Raw genomic sequence first — 10931 nt, 5'->3', positions numbered from 1 at the left:
AAAATTTTGGTTTAATTATAGTTATTGTTTTGTTTATCAACCTTAATATGACTGAAGTGATTACTACTCATCCCACCACTATGCAGTCCTCTTCCCTAGAGGTACAAGTGGGATTAAGGGGAAAAAAAAACAGATATGCTAGGGAATGTTCAACCCACTTAGCAGTAGTTGCTCAGACAGAGGGGAGGGTTTGAACGCGGGTGGAAGGATTATTGATATGTCTTAAATATATATATTCCAATGGTGATGAGAATGTAATGATCAAAGTACTTTTTTTTGTCTGTTTTACGTATGTATAATGTAAAATAAATTTCAATAAAAAAGCACTTTACAATAAAATATATTATTATAGCTACATGGAATACTATACCCCAAAATTGTCTTAAGCAATTTTAATCTAATTTTTATTTTAATACTATTATACATTTTTTAAATATTTATTGATATCTTTATTCAAATAAAGTTATCAAGATAATCAAGAAAAAAGTATAATAGGATTACATTTTAAAGTTGATTTTAAATTAAATGCTCTATCTGAATTATGAACTAGCAATGTGTCTAGTGTCCCTTTAAAGGGACACTAGTATTATAATTACATGGTTTAAATGTATCCAATATTTTATATCATTATATGCACTTACCTTCTAAACATGTTCTGTATCAGCTATGTTATTATTCATTTCAATAACCTCTTTTTAAAAACAATTTTGAAAACAACATTGTGGTTTTAATGCCCCTTGAACTTACATTTTACATTTAATTTAATCACTCTCGCTCTCTATAAATATATTTATATCTATGTATCTATCTATCATCTATCTATCTATATATACATATATATATATATATATTTGTAAATATATTTATATAGATATATATAGATATATATCGAAATATATATTTAAATAAATAATATATATATATGCTATATTGTTTTCTACATATATATATTGATATATATATACATTTTTATTTTGAGTATTAAAATTTAAAGAATCCTATTGGCTGATCCAATCAGCCAATAGGATTGAGCTTGCATTATATTGGCTGATTGGAACAGCCAATAGAATGCAAGCTCAATCCTATTGGCTGATTGCATCAGCCAATAGGATTTTTTCTACCTTATTTCCGATTGACTGATTCATTCAGAATCTAAGGGATGCCATCTTGGATGACGTCACTTAAAGGTACCTTCATTCTGTTTTAGTCATCGCCAGAAGAGGATGCTCTGCGTCGGATGTCTTGAAGATGGACCCGCTCCGCATCTGGATGAAGACTTCTGCCATCTGGAGGACCACTTCTGCCTGGTTTGGATGAAGACTTCTGCCCGTCTGGAGGACCACTTCTGCCCGGCTTGGATGAAGACTTCTGCCTGTCTGCAGGACCACTTCGCCAGGCTTGGATGAAGACGTCTTCCGGTAAGTCGATCTTCAGGGGGTTAGTGTTTTGTTTTTTTAATGGTGTATTGGGTGGGTTTTATTTCTTAGATTAGGGTTTGGGCGGCAAAAGAGCTAACTGCCCTTTTAAGGGCAATTCCCATCCAAATGCCCTTTTCAGGGCAATGGTGAGCTAGGTTTTTTTTTACATAGTATTTTATTTGGGGGGTTGTGTCAGGAATCTAGCTCACAGTTCAATGTCCCTTTAACGTCTGCAATGACCTTTCCCTCTGCCTATTTAAGGCTCCTCCTTGCTAAGCTCATTGCTTAGTATTGCAGTTCTGAAGTTGTTCAATTCTGTGAGCCTTTGCCTGGAAACTACATACAAGGATTTCTACTTGGTCATGTTTCTAACTACCAGCGTCTGGATTTAATAAGGGAAACTTGCTTTCAGCAAACCCTGACATAATACTAAGCCTTCTCCTCATGGATCCAGCTGGGATGAATACCCATTTGCAGAACCTCACACAGAGGGTTGATCTGCTCACTGAAGCTTTAAACACCCTGAAAGTTGAAAATGACACCATGAAGGCGTACATTAGAGATGTGGTGGATAAGAGGGTTCCCATACTAGAGCCCCAGGTTAGCACCCCAGAGAACTTCAGTGGTGATAGGTCTCAATACAGAGATTTCAAGAATGCCTGTCTTCTCCTATTTTCTTTAAAACCCCATACATATCCAAATGACAGAGCTAGAGTTCTCACAGTTATCTCCTATTTAAGAGGTGAACCCCGTACCTGGGCTAACTCTTACTTTGAAAACAACGATGAGATACTAAACTCTCTGGACAATTTTTTTCTTGCCATGGGAAACCTGTATGAGGATCCCTACAAGCAAATTACAGCAGAGAATGCAATGAGAAACCTTAAACAAAGGAAAAGATTAGTCGAAGATTATATCACTGAGTTTAAAAAATGGGCTAAGGACACACAGTGGAATAATCTGTCACTGAGAAACCAGTTTCGGTTGGGCCTCTCAGAAGGTATAAAGGATGAGCTTTCCCGTTCTGAGTTACCCCAAACCCTTGAGGAATTGATGACATTAAGCATCACCATTGATAGGCGTCTCAGGGAGAGACAACAGGAGTGCTCCTATCATGAAAATTACCCTAAAAAACATTACACACCTCCTGTGACTAAGTCCACTCCTGAACCTATGGACATAGGTTTCACTAAAGGCCCACTCACAACAGAGGAAAAGAATAGAAGAAGATCAAATAACTTATGTCTCTATTGTGCTTCTGAGTCATATACTGTTAGAGATTGCCCTTCCTTGCAGAAACAAAATAAGGGTAAGACTTATATTCAGCCTTTTTGTTGTACCACCCAACATTCACCCACTCCTTATTTACAACTCTCTCTTCTCTTACAGTGGGAGTCTCACCGGGTCATGGGTTCCGCGATCATTGATTCTGGAGCTACAGCATCATACATTGATAGTGTGTTTACCCATACAAATAAAATACCTATAGTCAAAAAAAAGTCTCCTGTGTTATTACGGGGAATTGATGGCAATCCTGTCCCAGATGGTCCAGTAGAGTATCAGACCATTCCCTTACTTATTTCTTCCACTGACCATCATAGGGAGTACATCACATTTGATATTATCCCTTCCCCTATCTCACCTATCGTACTAGGGATAAATTGGCTTCACACACATAACCCCAATATAGATTGGTCTAATTTAACTCTTTCCTTTAATTCAAAGTATTGTCTTACTACTTGTTTTCCAGCTACTGCTTTACATACAACTGAACTTCCTCCCGTTGTCAAGATTCCTGAGGTTTACCAGGACTTTGCTGATGTTTTTAGTAAAGCAGAATCTGAAAACTTACCGCCCCATAGGAAGTATGATTGTCCTATAGAGATCATACCTGGTTCAGAAATCCCTACAGGGCATATATACCCACTTTCCAACCCAGAGTTATCACACCTGAAGTCTTACTTAGAGGAAAATCTGAAAAAAGGTTTCATCCGACCATCTACCTCACCTGCTAGTGCAGGGATTTTCTTTGTAAAGAATAAAGACGGTTCACTTAGACCCATTGTCGATTATCGACAATTAAACAAGATAACGATTAAAAACCGTTACCCATTACCTCTTATTCCTGAGCTCATAGAGAGGTTGGAAAGTGCACAGTTTTTCACCAAACTGGATTTAAGGGGTGCCTATAACCTCATCCGAATTAAATCTGGCGATGAGTGGCTTACGGCATTTCGAACCCGTTATGGGTTGTTCGAATATGTCGTAATGCCTTTCGGGTTATGTAATGCCCCCGCGACGTTTCAGCACCTCATAAATGACATTTTTAGAGATATACTCGATATTTTCGTTGTCATTTATCTTGACGATATCTTGATATACTCCAAAACATACCAACAACACATCTCTCACGTTAGACAAGTACTATCTAGACTCAGGGGTAACCACTTATATGCTAAAGCAGAAAAATGTCTCTTTAACACACAGTCTATCACTTTTTTGGGGTATGAAATTTCTCCCACGGGTATTTCAATGGAAAACAAAAAGGTTGAAGCAGTCTTGAATTGGCCTACACCCAAAAATGTTAGACAAGTTCAATCATTTTTGGGGTTTGCAAATTTTTACCGCAAATTTATAAAAAACTTTTCTAAGATAGCAATACCTCTCACTTCCCTCACTAAAGGTCATACTCCTTTTAAGTGGACACAACAAGCTCAGTATGCTTTTGATTTATTCAAACAAATGTTTACCTCTGCACCCATACTCCGTTTCCCAGACTCCAAGTTACAGTTCATTTTGGAGGTTGATGCATCCAATCATGCAATTGGTGCAGTCCTGTCACAAAGAGAGAGTTTGACAAAACCACTTCATCCTGTGGCATTTTACTCGAGGACTTTAAATTCAGCAGAACAAAATTATCCTATCGGTGACAAAGAATTGTTAGCCATCAAACTTTCTTTGGAGCATTGGCGTCACCTCCTCGAGGGCACTACATTACCAACTCTCATATACACGGATCATAGAAACCTCCAGTACTTAAAATCCACTCGTACTTTATCAGCCAGACAGGTTCAGTGGAATCTTTTTTTCTCCCGTTTTAATTTTTTGATCACATACCGACCAGCTGGTAAGAACCAAAAGGCGGACGCTCTTTCAAGACTTAGCAGTCATTCTTCTTGTCCACCGACAGTTAGTTCTCTCTTACCAGATGATAATTTCATATCTTTTGTAACAGATTCCACTGCTGTTTTAAAAAGAGAACAAATGAAGGATCTGACAAAACCCACAGAACTCTTACAAGTAAATGCACAGGGACTCTTTTCTCGTGACACAAAATTATATGTCCCACCTACGCTCAGATCTCCTTTTCTACAATCTGTTCATGACTCTCTTTTCGCTGGCCATCCAGGTCTCCGTAAGACCCAAGAGTTAGCGAAACGGAACCATTGGTGGCCAACCATTACATCTGATGTTAAGAATTATGTTTCCTCTTGTCCTACCTGCACTATTTCCAAAAAGGGCAAACAACCACCCTACGGTCTTCTGCTACCCTTACCAACACCAAAGAAGCCCTGGTCGGAGATCGCTCTAGACTTCATAGTTGATCTACCTCTCTCATCCAAGAATAATACCATCTTAGTTGTTGTCGACCTTTTCACGAAGATGTGTCACTTCATTGCCTACCCCAAACTCCCTACTGCATTGGAGACCGTAGAGTTACTCATTAATCATGTCATTAAACTACATGGTCTACCCATGTCCATACTCAGTGACAGAGGGACGCAATTCTCTAGTAAACTTTGGTCCCAATTCTGCAAAACTTTCTCTGTAGAAAGGAAACTGACTACTGTTTACCACCCTCAATGTAATGGCCAGACTGAGAGATGTAACCAGTGGCTGGAACAATTTCTAAGACTTTTCTGCTCTGCTAATCAGAATTCTTGGTCAGACTTTCTTCCTTATGCAGAATTCTGTTATAACAATACTATTCATTCCGCCACTGGTATCTCCCCATTCTTTGCTAATTACGGTTTCCATCCAGTTTTCCACTTGTTTGAACCATCTGAAATCTTTTCACCCACAATATCAGAACTATCGAACAACATCTCATCTAACTTCCAAGCCATTGAATCTGCAATAAACAGCGCAAAGGAGGTATATAAGAAGTATTATGACAGACATAGACGTCCTCCTCCTACCTATAAGGAAGGTGATCTTGTTTGGCTCTCTACCAAACACTTACATCTGAACACCCCCTCCAGGAAGATGTCTCCCCTGTTTATTGGTCCTTATCCTGTTTCAGCAGTTATCAATGCCAACACCGTACGTCTCAAACTGCCTGACACCTTCAGAATTCATCCTACCTTCCACGTCTCCCTCCTTAAACCCTATCGGGTTCTCAGGGACTCTGGATGCCTTGCTGCTACTCCCCCGATCTCCATCGATCCTGCTTTGGAATATGAGGTGCATTCCGTTTTGGATTCCCGCTTCCGCCGAGGTCGTTTGGAATATCTCATTCGTTGGAAGGGGTATACTCCTGATGAAGATTCCTGGGAGCCTGCTAGCAACATTTCGGCCCCGCGTTTACTCTCTTCTTTCCACCAGCGCCATCCGGATCGTCCTAAACCTTGAGCCTCGGAGTGGCTCCTTGAAGGGGGGATTCTGTCAGGAATCTAGCTCACAGTTCAATGTCCCTTTAACGTCTGCATTAACCTTTCCCTCTGCCTATTTAAGGCTCCTCCTTGCTAAGCTCATTGCTTAGTATTGCAGACGTTAAAGGGACATTGAACTGTGAGCTAGATTCCTGACAGAATCCCCCCTTCAAGGAGCCACTCCGAGGCTCAAGGTTTAGGACGATCCGGATGGCGCTGGTGGAAAGAAGAGAGTAAACGCGGGGCCGAAATGTTGCTAGCAGGCTCCCAGGAATCTTCATCAGGAGTATACCCCTTCCAACGAATGAGATATTCCAAACGACCTCGGCGGAAGCGGGAATCCAAAACCTTGAGCCTCGGAGTGGCTCCTTGAAGGGGGGATTCTGTCAGGAATCTAGCTCACAGTTCAATGTCCCTTTAACGTCTGCAATAACCTTTCCCTCTGCCTATTTAAGGCTCCTCCTTGCTAAGCTCATTGCTTAGTATTGCAGTTCTGAAGTTGTTCAATTCTGTGAGCCTTTGCCTGGAAACTACATACAAGGATTTCTACTTGGTCCTGTTTCTAACTACCAGCGTCTGGATTTAATAAGGGAAACTTGCTTTCAGCAAACCCTGACAGGTTGGTTGTGTGGGTGGTGGGTTTTACTGTTGGGGGGGTTGTTTGTATTTTTTTTTACAAATAAAAGAGCTTATTTCTTTGGGGCAATGCCCCACAAAAGGCCCTTTTAAGGGCTATTGGTAGTTTAGTTTAGGCTAGGTTTTTTTTTTTATTTTGGGGGGGCTTTTTATTTTAATTGGGCTATTAGATTAGGTGTAATTAGTTTAAATTTCTGTAATTTGTTTATTATTTTCTGTAATTTAGTGTTTGTTTGTTTTTTGTACTTTAGCTAATTTAATTTAATTTAGGTAAATGTATTTAATTTAGTTAATTTATTTAATTATAGTGTAGTGTTAGGTGTTAGTGTAACTTAGGTTAGGTTTTATTTTACAGGTACTTTTGTATATATTTTAGCTAGGTAGTTATTAAATAGTTAATAACTATTTCATAACTATTCTACCTAGTTAAAATAAATACAAACTTGCCTGTAAAATAAAAATAAACCCTAAGCTAGATACAATGTAACTATTAGTTATATCAGTGGTTCTCAACCAAAGTGACCTCAAGGACCGGTAAATTTTAGCTAGACATGTCCAGGGCCCGGTAGTTTATATATATTTATATATATATATATATATATAAAGTGAGCAGCAGGGGGGGGCTGTTCAGCCAGGCAAATAGGACCTGGGCCGAGGGACCAGCAAGTAGGGGGGCCCACAAATGGCATCTGCACGGATCCTAGTGCATTCCTGAAGCTGGAGTTTTCAGTTGCCCTATCAGTAACTAAGCAAAAAAAGTGTGGGTTTAGAGGGGCCATGGCGGGGGTCTGTTGCTATGAGGGCCATGGAGTGTGGGGTCTGGCCCTGGAGGTTGGGTACCCTTTCTATGGACCTTAATGTTGGGGGTCCTGGCTCTGGAGGTTGAGGGGCCTGTTGGGGGCAGGGCAAGGAGGCTACCATGTTCATTTGCATACAATTTAATATATTTTGGTCAGTGTGAGACAGTGTTCCTGGGACCTTGATTGGTATCAGTCTGCCCTTGGTGTGCAGTGGGGTAAGAGTGTGCAGTGGGGGCATGACAGGCCGGGGCCCACCAGCAGGGCTATCACGGCCCGGTACTGGGCCACAGCCCGGCTGTTGATGAACCAGGAGTTATATTGTAGCTAGCTTATGGTTTATTTTACAGGTAAGTATTTAGTTTTAAATAGGAATTATTTAGGTAATGATAGTAATTTTTATTTATATTTATTTTAATTATATTTAAGTTAGGGGGTGTTAGGGTTAGGGTTAGACTTAGATTTAGGGGTTAATAACTTTAATATAGTGGCGGCGACGTTGGGGGCATCAGATTAGGGGTTAATAAATGTAGGTAGGTGGCGGCGACATTGGGGGCGGCAGATTAGGGGTTAATAAATATAATGTAGGTGTTGGCGATGTTAGGGGCAGCAGTTTAGGGGTTCATAAATATAATGTAAGTGGCGGCGGTGTCCGGAGCGGCAGATTAGGGGTTAAAATTTTAATTTTAGTATTTGCGATGTGGGAGGGCCTTGGTTTAGGGGTTAATAGGTAGTTTATGAGTGTTAGTGTACTTTTTAGCTCTTTAGTTATTAGTTTTATGCTACAGCGTTGTAGTGTAAAACTCATAACTACTGACTTTTAAATGCGTTAGGGATCTTGACAGAGTAGGCTGTACCGCTCACTTTTTGGCCTCCCAGGAAAGACTCGTAATACCGGCGCTATGGAAGTCCCATAGAAAAAAAACTTTACAAAGTTTACGTAAGTCGTTTTGCGGTAAGGCCAAAGAAGTGTGCGGTGACCCTAAACCTGCAAGACTCGAAATACCAGCGGGCGTAAAAAAGCAGCGTTAGGACCTCTCTTAACGCTGCTTTTTTACCCTAACTCACAACTCGTATTCTAGCCGTATGTTTGTGAAAATGGGACATGCAAATAACAGTATAATATTTATTGAATTTTTATTTTGGTATATAGATCGGATGAAGGAGAAATTAAAGGGCAAATGGCCACCACGTTACTTACGATCCATGTTAATTTAAACTCAAGGAGTGAGGCTTCTTCCCCACCTCTACCTTTAAGTTTGATGGATCGAGAGCTTTCCCAAAAAAGACTCGGAGGTTTTAAAATTGTAAAAAGAAGGACTCAGACTGGTAATTATATAATTAGTTATTTTTAGTTACATGCATGTAACACAAATGTTTTGGGGTTTTTTTACCAAATGTTTTTTAAGGATCTACAGTATATTGATATAAAATTAAACCCAACAGATAATAACATAAGTACAGAATGTACAACAAGTACAGAATGTCATTGGAACCAACATTGTGTGGCTGAAAAACCAAGACCAAGATTATGGTAATGAATTAATAATATATCATTATAAACCAATTTGATGCTTCAAATAGATTATAAACTTTATTTTTTGGTTTTAAATAGACACAGAAATATATTTTAATAGATCTGCTCTAGAATTTGAAGATAATTTGACAGACAATGCTCACACAGTAACTAGCAACTTCACAGATAAAGGTATATATTATTTTTTTGGTCTTTAAATTATATAGCCATAAAAATATGTAACGACTACATATACATATTCAATATTTGTTATTTTTAAATGTATTTTAGCTGTTGGATCCTCAGAACTTATTGTTATGGTCGACCAAATTGTGTAACAGTTGATACAGTGACAACTACAAGGGAAGGTAAATCTTAAATATCTATTTTTATATTTTTAAAATTATAATACCCCAAAAAAAGAAATTTTAATAATATTCGATACTGATTTTGCAGATGTTGTTTCACTATTAATTGATGATACCAAAGTCAAAAGCACTCAGACTACCTTTGATTACAACTTCAAGATCAAACTTGCAAAAATCAGGTCAACTTTAAACATGCTTACCGAACAGGTTGAATTTCTGTATCGGATATATGCTATCTGAACATTCTATAATGGATATATTTTTTTATAACATTTTCTAATTTTTGATGTTAAAAATGTACTCTTTTTGTTCTTTTTAAATGTCATGGAAATTAACATTAAACATGTAACATATGAAAATAAATATGTTAAATTAGAATTAAACATTGGATATTTATTTTCAAATTAAATAATAAATATTTTATTAAATGAAAATCTAATGAAAATGGCAATTGAATATTAACTATTCAAATATATTAATACATTTTACATTTCAAACCAAAAAAAAAAAATGAACAAACAACAAGGGCATGAGAATATGCACTGTAATTAAAACTAGGACATGCATTGTAATTACTCCTGTCTGGCTCTCTTAGGATCTGATGGTCCATCTTTATCCCTTACAATTGAAAGCAGAGTTTCTAATGTACGTTCAGCAATATGGAGAGCTATATTGGTTTGTTTATTTCTCTGTTTATCCATCTGTTTTTGCCACTCAAAGCATTGCTGATCCATTTGTCTTTAAAACACAAACCTTTCTCTATCTAAATATTATTAAATAAGTGATGTTAAATGTTATTTTCAGAAATTTCTGCCCATCTATCAAATTTTAAGCTAATTAGGTTTTGAAGTTCTAGATGGTCAGCCCTATATTGACGAGCAAGGTCTAGCATGTCAGTGAGGTCCACGTCACCTACAAGTTCAGCCTCTGGTATATTGGCAACCTCAGGTACATTTGGTTCTTGTTGTACCCCATCAAGACAAGGTTCTTCTTGTAGTGCTCCTGGATGATCATGCTCTGGTGGTGAATGAATATGAAAAGGCTGTGCATCTCCCATCTCTTGAATTAGATTTGGGGTTTCACTGTCTCCTCCATGTCTTTGATTTTAAGCAGACATACGTGTTTCTTCCTCCACAGGGACAAGATTTAACACCACTTCCTCTGAAGAGTTTTCATCCTCTATATGAATACATAATAGAGCATTTAAAAAAAATATATAGAAAGAGATGACAGTGAGAAAAATAGAGAGAGAAAAAAATTAAGATAGAGAAGAGACGGAGAGATAGTGAAAGAGATGAAGCATAATAAACATAGAGATTTTAGAGAGAGAAAAAGAGAGTAAGAAAAAAAAGAAGAAAGAGATGAGAGAAAGAGAGAGAACAAAATAGATATAAATCTTAGTAAACTAAGAGATGAGAGAGAGAAAAAGAGAGAAAGAAAAAAGAAGAAATAGAAAAGAGAGAGACAAAGAAAGAGAGACCGCATATTAAAGAGAGAGATGTTAGAGATAGAAAAATATGAGAAGGAGATAGCGTAAAAGAGTG

This window comes from Bombina bombina, chromosome 2, assembly GCF_027579735.1.
Source record: "Bombina bombina isolate aBomBom1 chromosome 2, aBomBom1.pri, whole genome shotgun sequence".
In the NCBI taxonomy this organism is placed as follows: Eukaryota; Metazoa; Chordata; class Amphibia; order Anura; family Bombinatoridae; genus Bombina; species Bombina bombina.
The sequence above is the reverse complement of the archived record's forward strand: the minus strand, read 5'-3'. Positions refer to the sequence as shown.